The sequence below is a fragment of the Callithrix jacchus genome, chromosome 1 (assembly GCF_049354715.1).
Source record: "Callithrix jacchus isolate 240 chromosome 1, calJac240_pri, whole genome shotgun sequence".
Taxonomy (NCBI): domain Eukaryota; kingdom Metazoa; phylum Chordata; class Mammalia; order Primates; family Cebidae; genus Callithrix; species Callithrix jacchus.
In genome coordinates this window covers 137,111,877-137,122,548 of record NC_133502.1, presented here as the reverse complement: position 1 = coordinate 137,122,548, position 10,672 = coordinate 137,111,877, and the positions used below count along the sequence as shown (strand labels likewise).

General features: G+C 34.3%; 1 pseudogene; it reads left to right on the top strand.

Moving 5' to 3' along the window:
* Positions 1-1,644: 1,644 nt before the first annotated feature.
* Positions 1,645-3,421, top strand: LOC100407970 (NAD-dependent malic enzyme, mitochondrial-like; annotated as a pseudogene).
* Positions 3,422-10,672: the final 7,251 nt, after the last annotated feature.

The window sequence follows — 10,672 nt, the reverse complement described above, 5'->3', positions numbered from 1 at the left end:
TTCTCTTTTAAATATAAGTTCAAAATGCATGTGAGCATAGATTGTTAGAAGCAGACAGGACACATCTTGAATGCTTTGCTACTTAGAAATTTCTCTCGCCAAATACTCTAAATCATCTGTCTCAAGTTCAAAGTTCCACTTAGCCCTCGAGCAGGGGCAAAATTCAGTCAGGTTCTTTGCTGAAGCATAGCAGAAATGACCTTTACTCCAGTTCCCAATAAGTTCCTCATTTCCATTTGAAACCTCCTCATCCTAGACTTCACTGTCCATATCACTGTCAGCATGTTGGTCACAGCCATTCAGCAAATCTCTAGGAAGTTCCAATCTTCTTCTCATCCTCTTGTCTTCTTCTGAGACCTCCAAACTGTTCAAACCTCTGCCTGTTACTTGATTCCAAAGCTGCTTCCACATTTGCAGATATCTTTATGGCAATGCCCCACTCCTTGGTACGAATTTTCTGTATTAGTTCATTTTCATACTGCTATAAAGAACTTCCCTGAGATAGGGTAATTCATAAAAAAAAAGAGGTTTAGTTGGTTCATGGTTCTGCAGGCTGCACAAGAAGTATGGCAGCTTCTGCTTCTGACAAGTCCTCAGGAAGGTTCCAATCATGGTGGAAGGCAAATGAGGAGTGAGGAGCTTTACATGGCCAGAGCAAGAGGAAGAGAGAGGGGGAAAGTGTTCACACTTTTCCACAATCAGATCTCATAAGAACTCAGTATTGTGATGACAGCACCAAGGGGGAATGGTGTGAAACCATAAGAAACTGTCCTTCTGATCCAATCATCTCCCACCAGGCCCCACTTCCAGCATTGGAAATTACATTTCAACATAGGATTTAGGTGGGGACACAGATCCAAACCATATTATTTGATAATTAATGTGAAAGTGTAGAGACAATTGACCAAGGACTCTGGATAAAGTTAAGCCTGGCATCATGTGAGATTAGACATTAAAGGTATCAGTGCAATATTCAAATGTAGATAATGAACATGCAGTTAGAAGTATGAACCTGGGAAAACTGGACACCATAGATAAATTCCAAAACTATTCCATACATGAAAATATTGATGTATTTGACTACATCATATCAATCATTTATGGCTAATAGAGTAAGAAAACGAAGAAGAGAGAAAAATATTTGTAACAGACAAGGTAAGGTTTTAATTACCTTAATTTACAAAGAGATCATATAAAGTAACTGAAAATGGCAAATACATCCAATAGAAGAAAAAAATTAAATAGCATTAGGGAAACTACCTAATGTAGATGACAGGGTGATGGATGAAGCAAACCACCATGACACATGTATACCTATGTAACAAACCTCCACGTTCTGCACTTATACCCCAGAACTTAAAGTATAATTAAAAAATAAAAATACAAAAAATGAAAGGAAAATTTACAATTAAAATGATCCGGTTGGCTGAGTCTGCTCCACAACCGGCTCCTCGTGCCCTCCCCTCACCAGGCCGCTTTCCAGACTACCTCGGCTTGTGGGCACCGACAACTCTGGGAGGCTCCCAGAAGGAAAGGAAGGGACCAGGGACGCAGAGCTGAGCATTGCCAGGGTGGGCAGCAGAGCACGGCCCTTCCGCCGGCAGCAACAAATGTCCCTGCACCAGACCTCTGATGAAAGAAAAGATGTCGTGCTGGTTAAGAGTAGTTTCCGCCACTTGTACTTTGGCATGTCGATGTTTGCACGTAAAAGAAAAAGCAAACCACTTATGCTGAATCCAAGAGCAAACAAAGGAATGGCATTTACTTTAGACAAGCTCCCAAAATAGAGACAGAAGATATTCAATTTCCATAGAAACTTGAAAAAAAAAAAGACTAGCCCTTTGGAAAAATAATCTACATAGCAGGAATACAAGAAAGAAATGAGAAATTGTTTTATAGAATGCTGCGAGGTGGCATTGAGCATCTGTTGGTCTTGCCTGCTCCCAGTATGGACACATCTTTAAAAGACCTAAGGAATTATTTATTTCGATCACAGACACAGGTCATGTTAGATCAATTGTGGATAACTGACCAAAAAAATCATGTTAAAGCTGTCATAGTGATTGATGGAGAGATAATTCTGGGTCTTGGAGATCTGGGTGTCTATGGTTGGGACTTCCAGTAGGAAACCTTTGTTTGGATACAGTTTATGCAGGAATACGACCTGAGAGATGCCTGCCCATGTATAATGATGTGGAAACTGATAATATCACACTCTTAAAAGACTCATTTTACATGGGCTTGTACCAGAAATGAGATTACACATAACAGTATGATGACCTGATTGATGAGTTTATGAAAGCTATTACTGACAGAAATGGCTGAAACACACTCATTCAGCTTGAAGACTTTGGAAATCATAATGCATTCAGGTTCTTGAGAAAATACCCAGAAAAATATTATACTTTCAATGATGATATTCAAGGGACAGCTGCATTAGCTCTAGCAGGTCTTACAGCACTAAAAGTTATTAGTAAACCAATCTCTGAACACAAAATCTTTTTCCTTGGATTAGGTGAAGCTACTCTTGGAATTGGAAATCTCATAATATATCCATGGTAGAAAAGGGCCTGTCAGAAGAATGGGCACAAAAAAAAAATATGGATATTTGATCAGTATGGTTAATTAGTTAATGGCAGAAAAGCAAAAATAGATAGTTATCAGGAACCATTTACTAACCCAGTCCCAGAGAGCATACCTGATGCTTTTGAAGATGTAGTGAATATCCTGAAGACTTCAACTACAATAGGATTTGCAGGTGCTAATCATCTTTTTACTCCTGATGTAATCAGAGACATGGCCTCTATCAATGAAAGGCCTGTAATATTTACATTAAGTAATCCTACAGCATAGGCAAAGTGCACAGCTGAAGAAGCATATACACTTACAGAGGGCAGGTGTTTGTTTGCCAGTGGCGGTCCACTTGAGCCAGTGAAACTCACAGGTGGGCAAGTCTTTACACCAGGTCAAGGAAACAATGTATTTATTTTTCCATGTGCGGCTTTAGCTGTTATCCTCTGTAACACCCACATATTAGGGACAATGTTTTCCCAGAAGCTGCAAAAGTACTGACAAGCCAACTGACAGATGAAGAACTAGCCCACTTGCTAATACTCAGGAAGCTTCTATTAACATTGATATTTAAAAAGTTATTGGTATTTAAAAGTTGATATTGAAAATGAAGAACTAGCCCAAGAGAGACTTACCCACCACTTGCTAATATTCAGGAAGTTTCTATTAACACTGATACTAAAGTTACATAATACTCATATGCTAATAAAATGGATTTCTGATACTCAGAAACTGAAGACAAGACTTAATATGTTAAAGAAATAGTATGGTGGATTGAATATGATTCCTGATGCCAGATGTGTATGAATGACTGGAATCTGCATCAAGCCCTCCTGCAATAACAGAATAGAAGCATTCCCCTGACAAATACTTAAATACTTTCTGTGCTCCAGGAAACCCCTGTTTTTCAGACAAGAAGAGATAATGCTCTCAGTTTTACAGTGTTTTCTGTGTTTTGTTCTTCCTGACCAATTTGGTTGATGTATTTTTTCCATGCATCTCCAAATCTCATGGGGTAGACATGCTGATGGATTGAATTGCCCAACAGCACCCTACAATCAGTTAATTGTGATGCTTTAATTCTAACATGCAGCTCATACCGCATCCAGGAGATGTAAAAAGTATGTTTGTGAATGTATTCACATGTACTCTAATTAAGACAAGCCAAAGTATTTGCTATTTACGATTATGGGTAATAATCTTCTCTTATTTAGTTCTTTTACAGTAAATAAAATGGAAATTTGCTCTTATGGATAGAACTATAGAATTTAGAGAAGAAACTAAATTTTCACCCAATTACAAGGAAAACACTGTCAGTATCTAAAAATGTTATTTTATATTTGCTTTACCTTACCTTCATACTCTGAAATTCCCTTATAGCAGACAGAACTAGGGAAATATTAAAAATTTACTCTATTTATTTTCTGGAACTAAATCATGGCTTAACTATAACATTAAGAGAGTAATCGGAACTACTGCTGCCTTTAAATAAATAAAAGTCAACAGTGTATAAAAATCACAGTGAGGGCCAGGCACGGTGGCTCACACCTGTAATCCCTGCACTTTGGAAGACCGAGGCAGGCGGATCACAAGGTCAGGAATTCAAGACCAGCCTGGCCAATATGGTGAAACCCCATCTCTACTGAAAATACAAAACTTAGCCAGGTATGGTAGCAGCTGTTGTCCCAGCTACTCGGGAGGCTAAGGGAGGAGAATCACTTCAACCCGGGAGACAGAGGTTGCAGTTAGCCAAAATCGTGCCACTGACTCCAGCCTAGGTGACAGAGACTCCATTTCAAAAAAAAAAAAAAAAAAAAAAAAATTATAGTTTGATCTATTTAAAAATATTTTAGTTTTTATTTTTAAAGATCTTTTTATACCAACTTGGTATGTATTGATGTTATCAGTCTTGATATCTGAGCCAAATTTGAGTGTGTAGGCATCTATTCTGCCTCTAAGGAGTGAGGACAATAGTTGTTTAAGCCTTCTATTTTGGGGTGATCTTCTGCCTACTTATTCCTTCTAGCACTGAAAATGAGTATTGAAGTCTCTAACAATTTTTTTTTCAATTGTTTCTTCCCCCTTCAATTCTTTCAGGTTTTGCTGACAGAATTTGAGGGCTTTATTAAATGCATTTTTAGTTACTATATCTATTTTTTTTTTTTTTTTTTGAGACGGAGTTTCACTCTTGTAACCCAGGCTAGAGTGCAATGGCACGATCTCAGCTCACCACAACCTCCGCCTCCTGGGTTCAGGCAATTCTCCTGCCTCAGCCTCCTGAGTAGCTGGGATTACAGGCATGCACCACCATGCCCAGCTAATTTTTTATATTTTTAGTAGTGACAGGTTTTCACCATGTTGACCAGGATGGTCTGGATCTCTTGACCTCGTGATCCACATGCCTCAGCCTTCCAAAGTGCTGGGATTACAGGCGTGAGCCACCGCGCCTGGCCTAGTTACTGTATCTTAAAGATGGGTTAAACCTTTTATCATTATAAAATTTTCTCATTGTTTACTAAAATGTTTTGTCTTAAGTCTACTTTGTCTTAGTGTAGCATTACAGTTCATTTTTGTTTACTGATTGCATATTATATATTTTTCAAACTTTTACTTTGAAGCTCTTAGTTCTTTGAATCATGTCTCTTATAGGGATCATAGAGTTGGATCACCACTTATATATTCTGTGAATCTCTGATTTTTGATTGGACATGATGGGGTTTACATCTACTTTGTTAAATGTTGCTTTATGTATCATGCATTTTTTATCTCCTTTATTACTATCTTCTTTTATATTAAGTAGTTACTTTCTAGCATACAATTTTAATTGCTTTGTTCATTTGCTAAAATTTCGAGGATTTTCTTTTTGTCATTGCTCATGGGGATGAGAATTAGTATCGCAATTTAAAAATGTCTAGTTCAGAGTAAGAGTAAATTTCTATAGTATACAAAAACATGCACCAATATATCTGTTTTCTCTTTTTATTTTTTCTATTAATGCAGTACAAATTACATGTTTATACATTATAATCTTTTAACACTGTTTTATAATGATTGTTTTGTGTGGCTTTCTTCTAAAACAGAGTAAGGCAAGGAATACAAACAAAACTACATTTACACTGACTTTTATAATTATCTTTGTAGTTTTCTTTCTTTATCTCTCATTCTCTTGTCTCTCTCTCCTTCCTTTCTTCTCTTTCTCTCCTTCCTTCTTTCCTTCCTTCCGTCTCTCTCTCTTTCTTTCTTTCTTTTTTGACACAAGGTCTTGCTCTGTTGAACAGGCTGGAGTGCAATGGCATGATCCTGGCTCACTGCAACCTCCACATCCTGGGCTCAAACAATCTTCCAGTCTCAGCTTCCCAAGTAGCTGGGTTTACAGGCATGTGCCACCATGCCTACCTAATTTTTTTCCCATTGTATTTTTTGTATAGATGAAGCTTTTCCATTATGTCCAGGCTGGTCTCCTCAAACTCCTGGGTTCAAGCAAACTGCCTTCCTCAGCCTCCAAAGTGCTGGGATTATAGGTGTGAGCCACTGCATGCAGCCTTATTTGTACATTGCACTTTATTTCATGATGTGAATTTTAGTTTCATAAAGTGTTTTATTCATTTCAGCCTAAAGAACTTACTTTAATATATCATGTAGGGCAAATTTAAAAGAAAGAAATTCTTTTCTCTCTCTCTCTCTCTTTGTTTAATTGGGAATGTTTTGATCCAATCACCTCTCATCAGGTTCCTCTCTTGGCACATGGAGACTACAATTCAAGATGAGATTTTGGTAAAGATACAGAACCAAACCATAGCAAGGATTTATGTGATACCATTAAGTAAATAAATATGCTTATTATGGGAATTTCAGAAGAGAGGTGAAAAGGTGAGAAAAACATATTTAATGAAATAAAAGCAAAAAACTTCCTGAGTTCTGGGAGAAAAATGAACATTAAGGGAGATGGATATCCAGAAACCTCAAAAAAAAATCTCAAACAGATTCAAGCCAAACAGGCTGATTCTGAGGCATCATATATTCAAATTGTCAAAAGTGAAAGGCAAAGAAAACATTTTTAAAGCAACATGAGAAAAACTTCAAGTCATACACGTTGGAATCTCTTTCAGGACAACAGTGAATTTCTCAACAGAAACCTTACAGACAGGAAAGAATGGGATGATGTATTCAAAGCATTGAAAGAAAAAACTGCAATTTTCAGTCATGAATGTTATGCCCAGCAAAACTATCCTTCTGAAATAAAATAGAACAATATATTTCATACAAAAGTAAAAATGAAAGAAATTTATCATTACTACACCAGTCTTACAAGATATGCTAAAGGAAGTAATGTTTGAAAGGACAAAGATGATAACTATGATTACTGAAGTATATGAAACTATGAAACAAGTTTGTAGAGCTTATACACAAAGAAGAGAGAGAAATGAAGAAAACATATGATTACAGAAAACCACCTGATTGCAAAAATAAACTGTACAAGAAGTATGAATCCAGGTATATACAAAACAATAAAAAAGCAATAAAATGACAAACATAAGTCTTCACCTATCCATAATAACCTTGAATATAAATGCAAATGGATTAAATTTCCCAGTTAAAATATGTAAAGTAGCTGAACAGATTAAAACAAAACAAAACAAAACCCGACCTATGCTGCCTATAACAAACTATCTCACCTCAGAAGACACAGTATCTACTCTAAGAAAAGGGATGGAAAAACATACTCCATGAAAACAGAAAGTGAGCAGGAGTAGCCATAGTGATATCAAAGTTGATTTCAAATTAAAAGCTGTAAAATGAAGACACAGAAGCAAATTATATAACAATAGAAGAATCAATTTAGCAATTATAGGTATATATGCACCCAATATTCGAGCACCCAGACATATAAAGCAAATATTATTAGCTCTAAAGGGAGAAATAGATCTCAATACAATAATAGTTGGGGTCCTCAACACCCTACTCTCAACATGAACACATTATCTAGACAGAAAATCAACAAAGAAACATTGATTTTAAATTGTTCCACTGCGAAAATCGACCTAAGATATTTACAGAATTTTTCACCCAGTTGCAAAATAACACATCTATTTTTTTTTTTATAAGCACATGGCACATTCCCAAGATTAGTACATATGTAAGGACACAAAACAAGTCTCCATAATATTTTAAAAATTTGAAATCACATCTAATGTCTTCTCAGATGACAATGGAGTAAACTATACATCAAAAACATGAGAAACATTTGAAGCTATGCAAATACATAGAAATTAAACAACATGTTTCTGAATGATAAATAGGTGAAGGGAATAATTTAAAAAATTTCTTTAAATTGTATTGATACAAATGAAAATAGAAACACAATACATCAAAACATTTGGGACTCAGAAAAAGCAGTAGTAAGAGGAAAGTTTAGAGTGATAAAGGACTACATCAAAAAATTAGAAAGATTTCAAATAAATTATCTAATAATGTCTCTCAATAAAAGTGAGAAAAAAATTAATAAAAGGAAAGAAACTATTAATAAAGATTAGAGCAGATATAAAAACAAAAAATTAAGAAAAAAATGCAAAAGGCAAACAAAAAATTGGTCCTTTTTAAAAATGAAAAATTAATAAACTATTAGATAGACATAAAAATACACAAATAAATAAAATTAGAAACAAAAAGGAGATATCGCAATTATTGGCACCAAAATTCAAGGTATTAATAGAGACTGTTATGAATAACTATACACTAACAAACTAGAAAATCTAGAGAAAGTGGATAAATTTCTGTACAAATATAACCTACCAATGTTTAATCAATAAGAAATAGAAAATCTAAAGAGATCAATAACAAGTAACAAGATGGAGCCAGGAATAGCCTCCCAACAAAGAAAAGTCCCAGATTGTATGCTTTTACTACTGAGTTCTACTGAATCTCTAAAAAAGATTTATATAAAAATTTATCAAACTATTATCAAAAAATGAAGCAGAGTGAATTCTTCCTCTTTTTATAAGGCTAGTGTAACTAAGATACTAAACACACACACAGTGCAGATCAATATCACCAATAAACTTAGATGAGACACAAAAATTCTTACAAAATACTATCAAACCAAATTCAACAACACATCAAAAATATAACACACCATGATGAAGTGAGCTTTATCCCAGGAATGCAAGGATGGTTCAACATATGAAAATCAATAAATGTAGTGTCATATATTACATCTATAAAGTGAAGAAGAAAAACTGTATCATTATCTCAATAGAGATTCAGGGAAAGCTTTTGTTAAAATTCAACTTTGATTATAAAGTTTTAAATAATATTAAACAAAACAATAATAACAAATTTTAAAAGAACAAAAATACACTGAGTAGGTAGATGTGAGTATCAGATATACTACAATATGTTTTTAAACCATTCAGTTTTTAGAAATAAATATATGATGTGCAAAGACACAGGAAAATATGCCTGAAACACAGAGTAGAGGAAAGCAGCTATTAAATGACCCTGAGAAGGCCTAGATTTTAGGCTTCATAGAGATTTAAAATAATCTATTGAAATGTATTAAAAGAACTAAAGATTTACATGCTAGCTTTTCATTTTTTCATTTTTGGGCATTATTTTCAAGCCTCAGCTCTGTAGGGTATCACACCTGTATCATTATATATTACTGGTCAGCTCATGATTGATCAGAATATTTTCTTAAAATTATGCCTGTTTGTTCTTCATCTTTTGTCAAGAGAATCCATGTGAGAAGCCAGGTTTTCAAACTTCAGGAAGTTCACAAGATGGCCTTAGCCTTAACTTAGCCTAGGACTTCAGGGTCAACAGGTGATGACTAAATGGGGCCTTCTCCTTTTTCAAGTTTTTACTGAACCTGTGAAATTTTTATTAGATCCCCAGTGACACATTAGAGATTAGCAAAGTCCCTTATGGTTGCCTAATTCTCCAGACTCTCGTCTACCTCAATTGAAAACATAATCTTAGGTGTCTTCAATACTGCCAGCATATTGCTGTTTTACTAATGCTCTAGGGAAAGGCCTTTAATTTTGATCTGACCCTGAGTCAAAGTAAATGCCCATAAATTCTTGGAGACTTTTCATGGTCCTGCAAATTTGGACAAAATAATAATGCTGAGAGGTGTGCTTTCAACACAGCTCCAAACTTAGTCTTTCTGCTGTTTGCTTGAAGGCTGCTGGCTTTTGGCTACCATATCACTGAGCATAAGAGAAAGAGAAAATATAAGAATATTCCCAAATCAAAGCATTTCAGACTCCACTGTCTTACCTAGGTTTCATAATTTCTTTTGTATACATGATTTTTAGTATGTATTGCATCTTTGATCAATTTCCAGAGTTCTGAAATGTTGGATTTTAGTGGTTTTGCTCATAATTTTATGGAAGAGTGAGTTTATTTAGTTCTTAATCCTCCAGTCCAGAAACAAAATTTTCCATCAAGGAAGTTCATTTTATTTTATTTTCACTTAATAAAAATTTTGTCAGTCAACCTATAAGTAAATTAAAATTAATAAGAATATCTTATTGCTTTTGAAATGAACTTTTTTTAATTTCTAAAATTAGTACTGTTACAAAGGGAAAATAGATCAAATTTTAAAATTTAAGTTTAAGGAATTCAAAATAGAAAATAAAATTATAATATCAAATAAATTAAATTATTACTTGCCTCCATTATTGCCAAATTTTAAATTTTTTTGTTTAATTGAGAAGCATCATGAGTTATTTAAATGTTGAATATTAGTTGAGCCAAGCTATCTGTTTTCATATTTTCCATAGCCTATATTATTTAAAATAATATGATTAATTACTAGATATATGGGGAATTATTTTCAAAAAAATATTAAATGAAAAAATTTTATAGCTGTTTCTGTGGTGTTTTTCAATAAAAGCAAGCATACTTTAGTAGTTTTTTCTGATTTGTTGGCTACTAAGTTCTCATAAATCTTGTAAATGTGATCCAAAGAGAATTGAGTTTAAAATATTTTACTAGATGATAGCATTTTACATTGTTATTTAATTTTTCTTTTTTCAAACTAAAATACATGTATCTCAGTCAAAACTACATTGTAAAATTATAAATATTAGTGAAATTA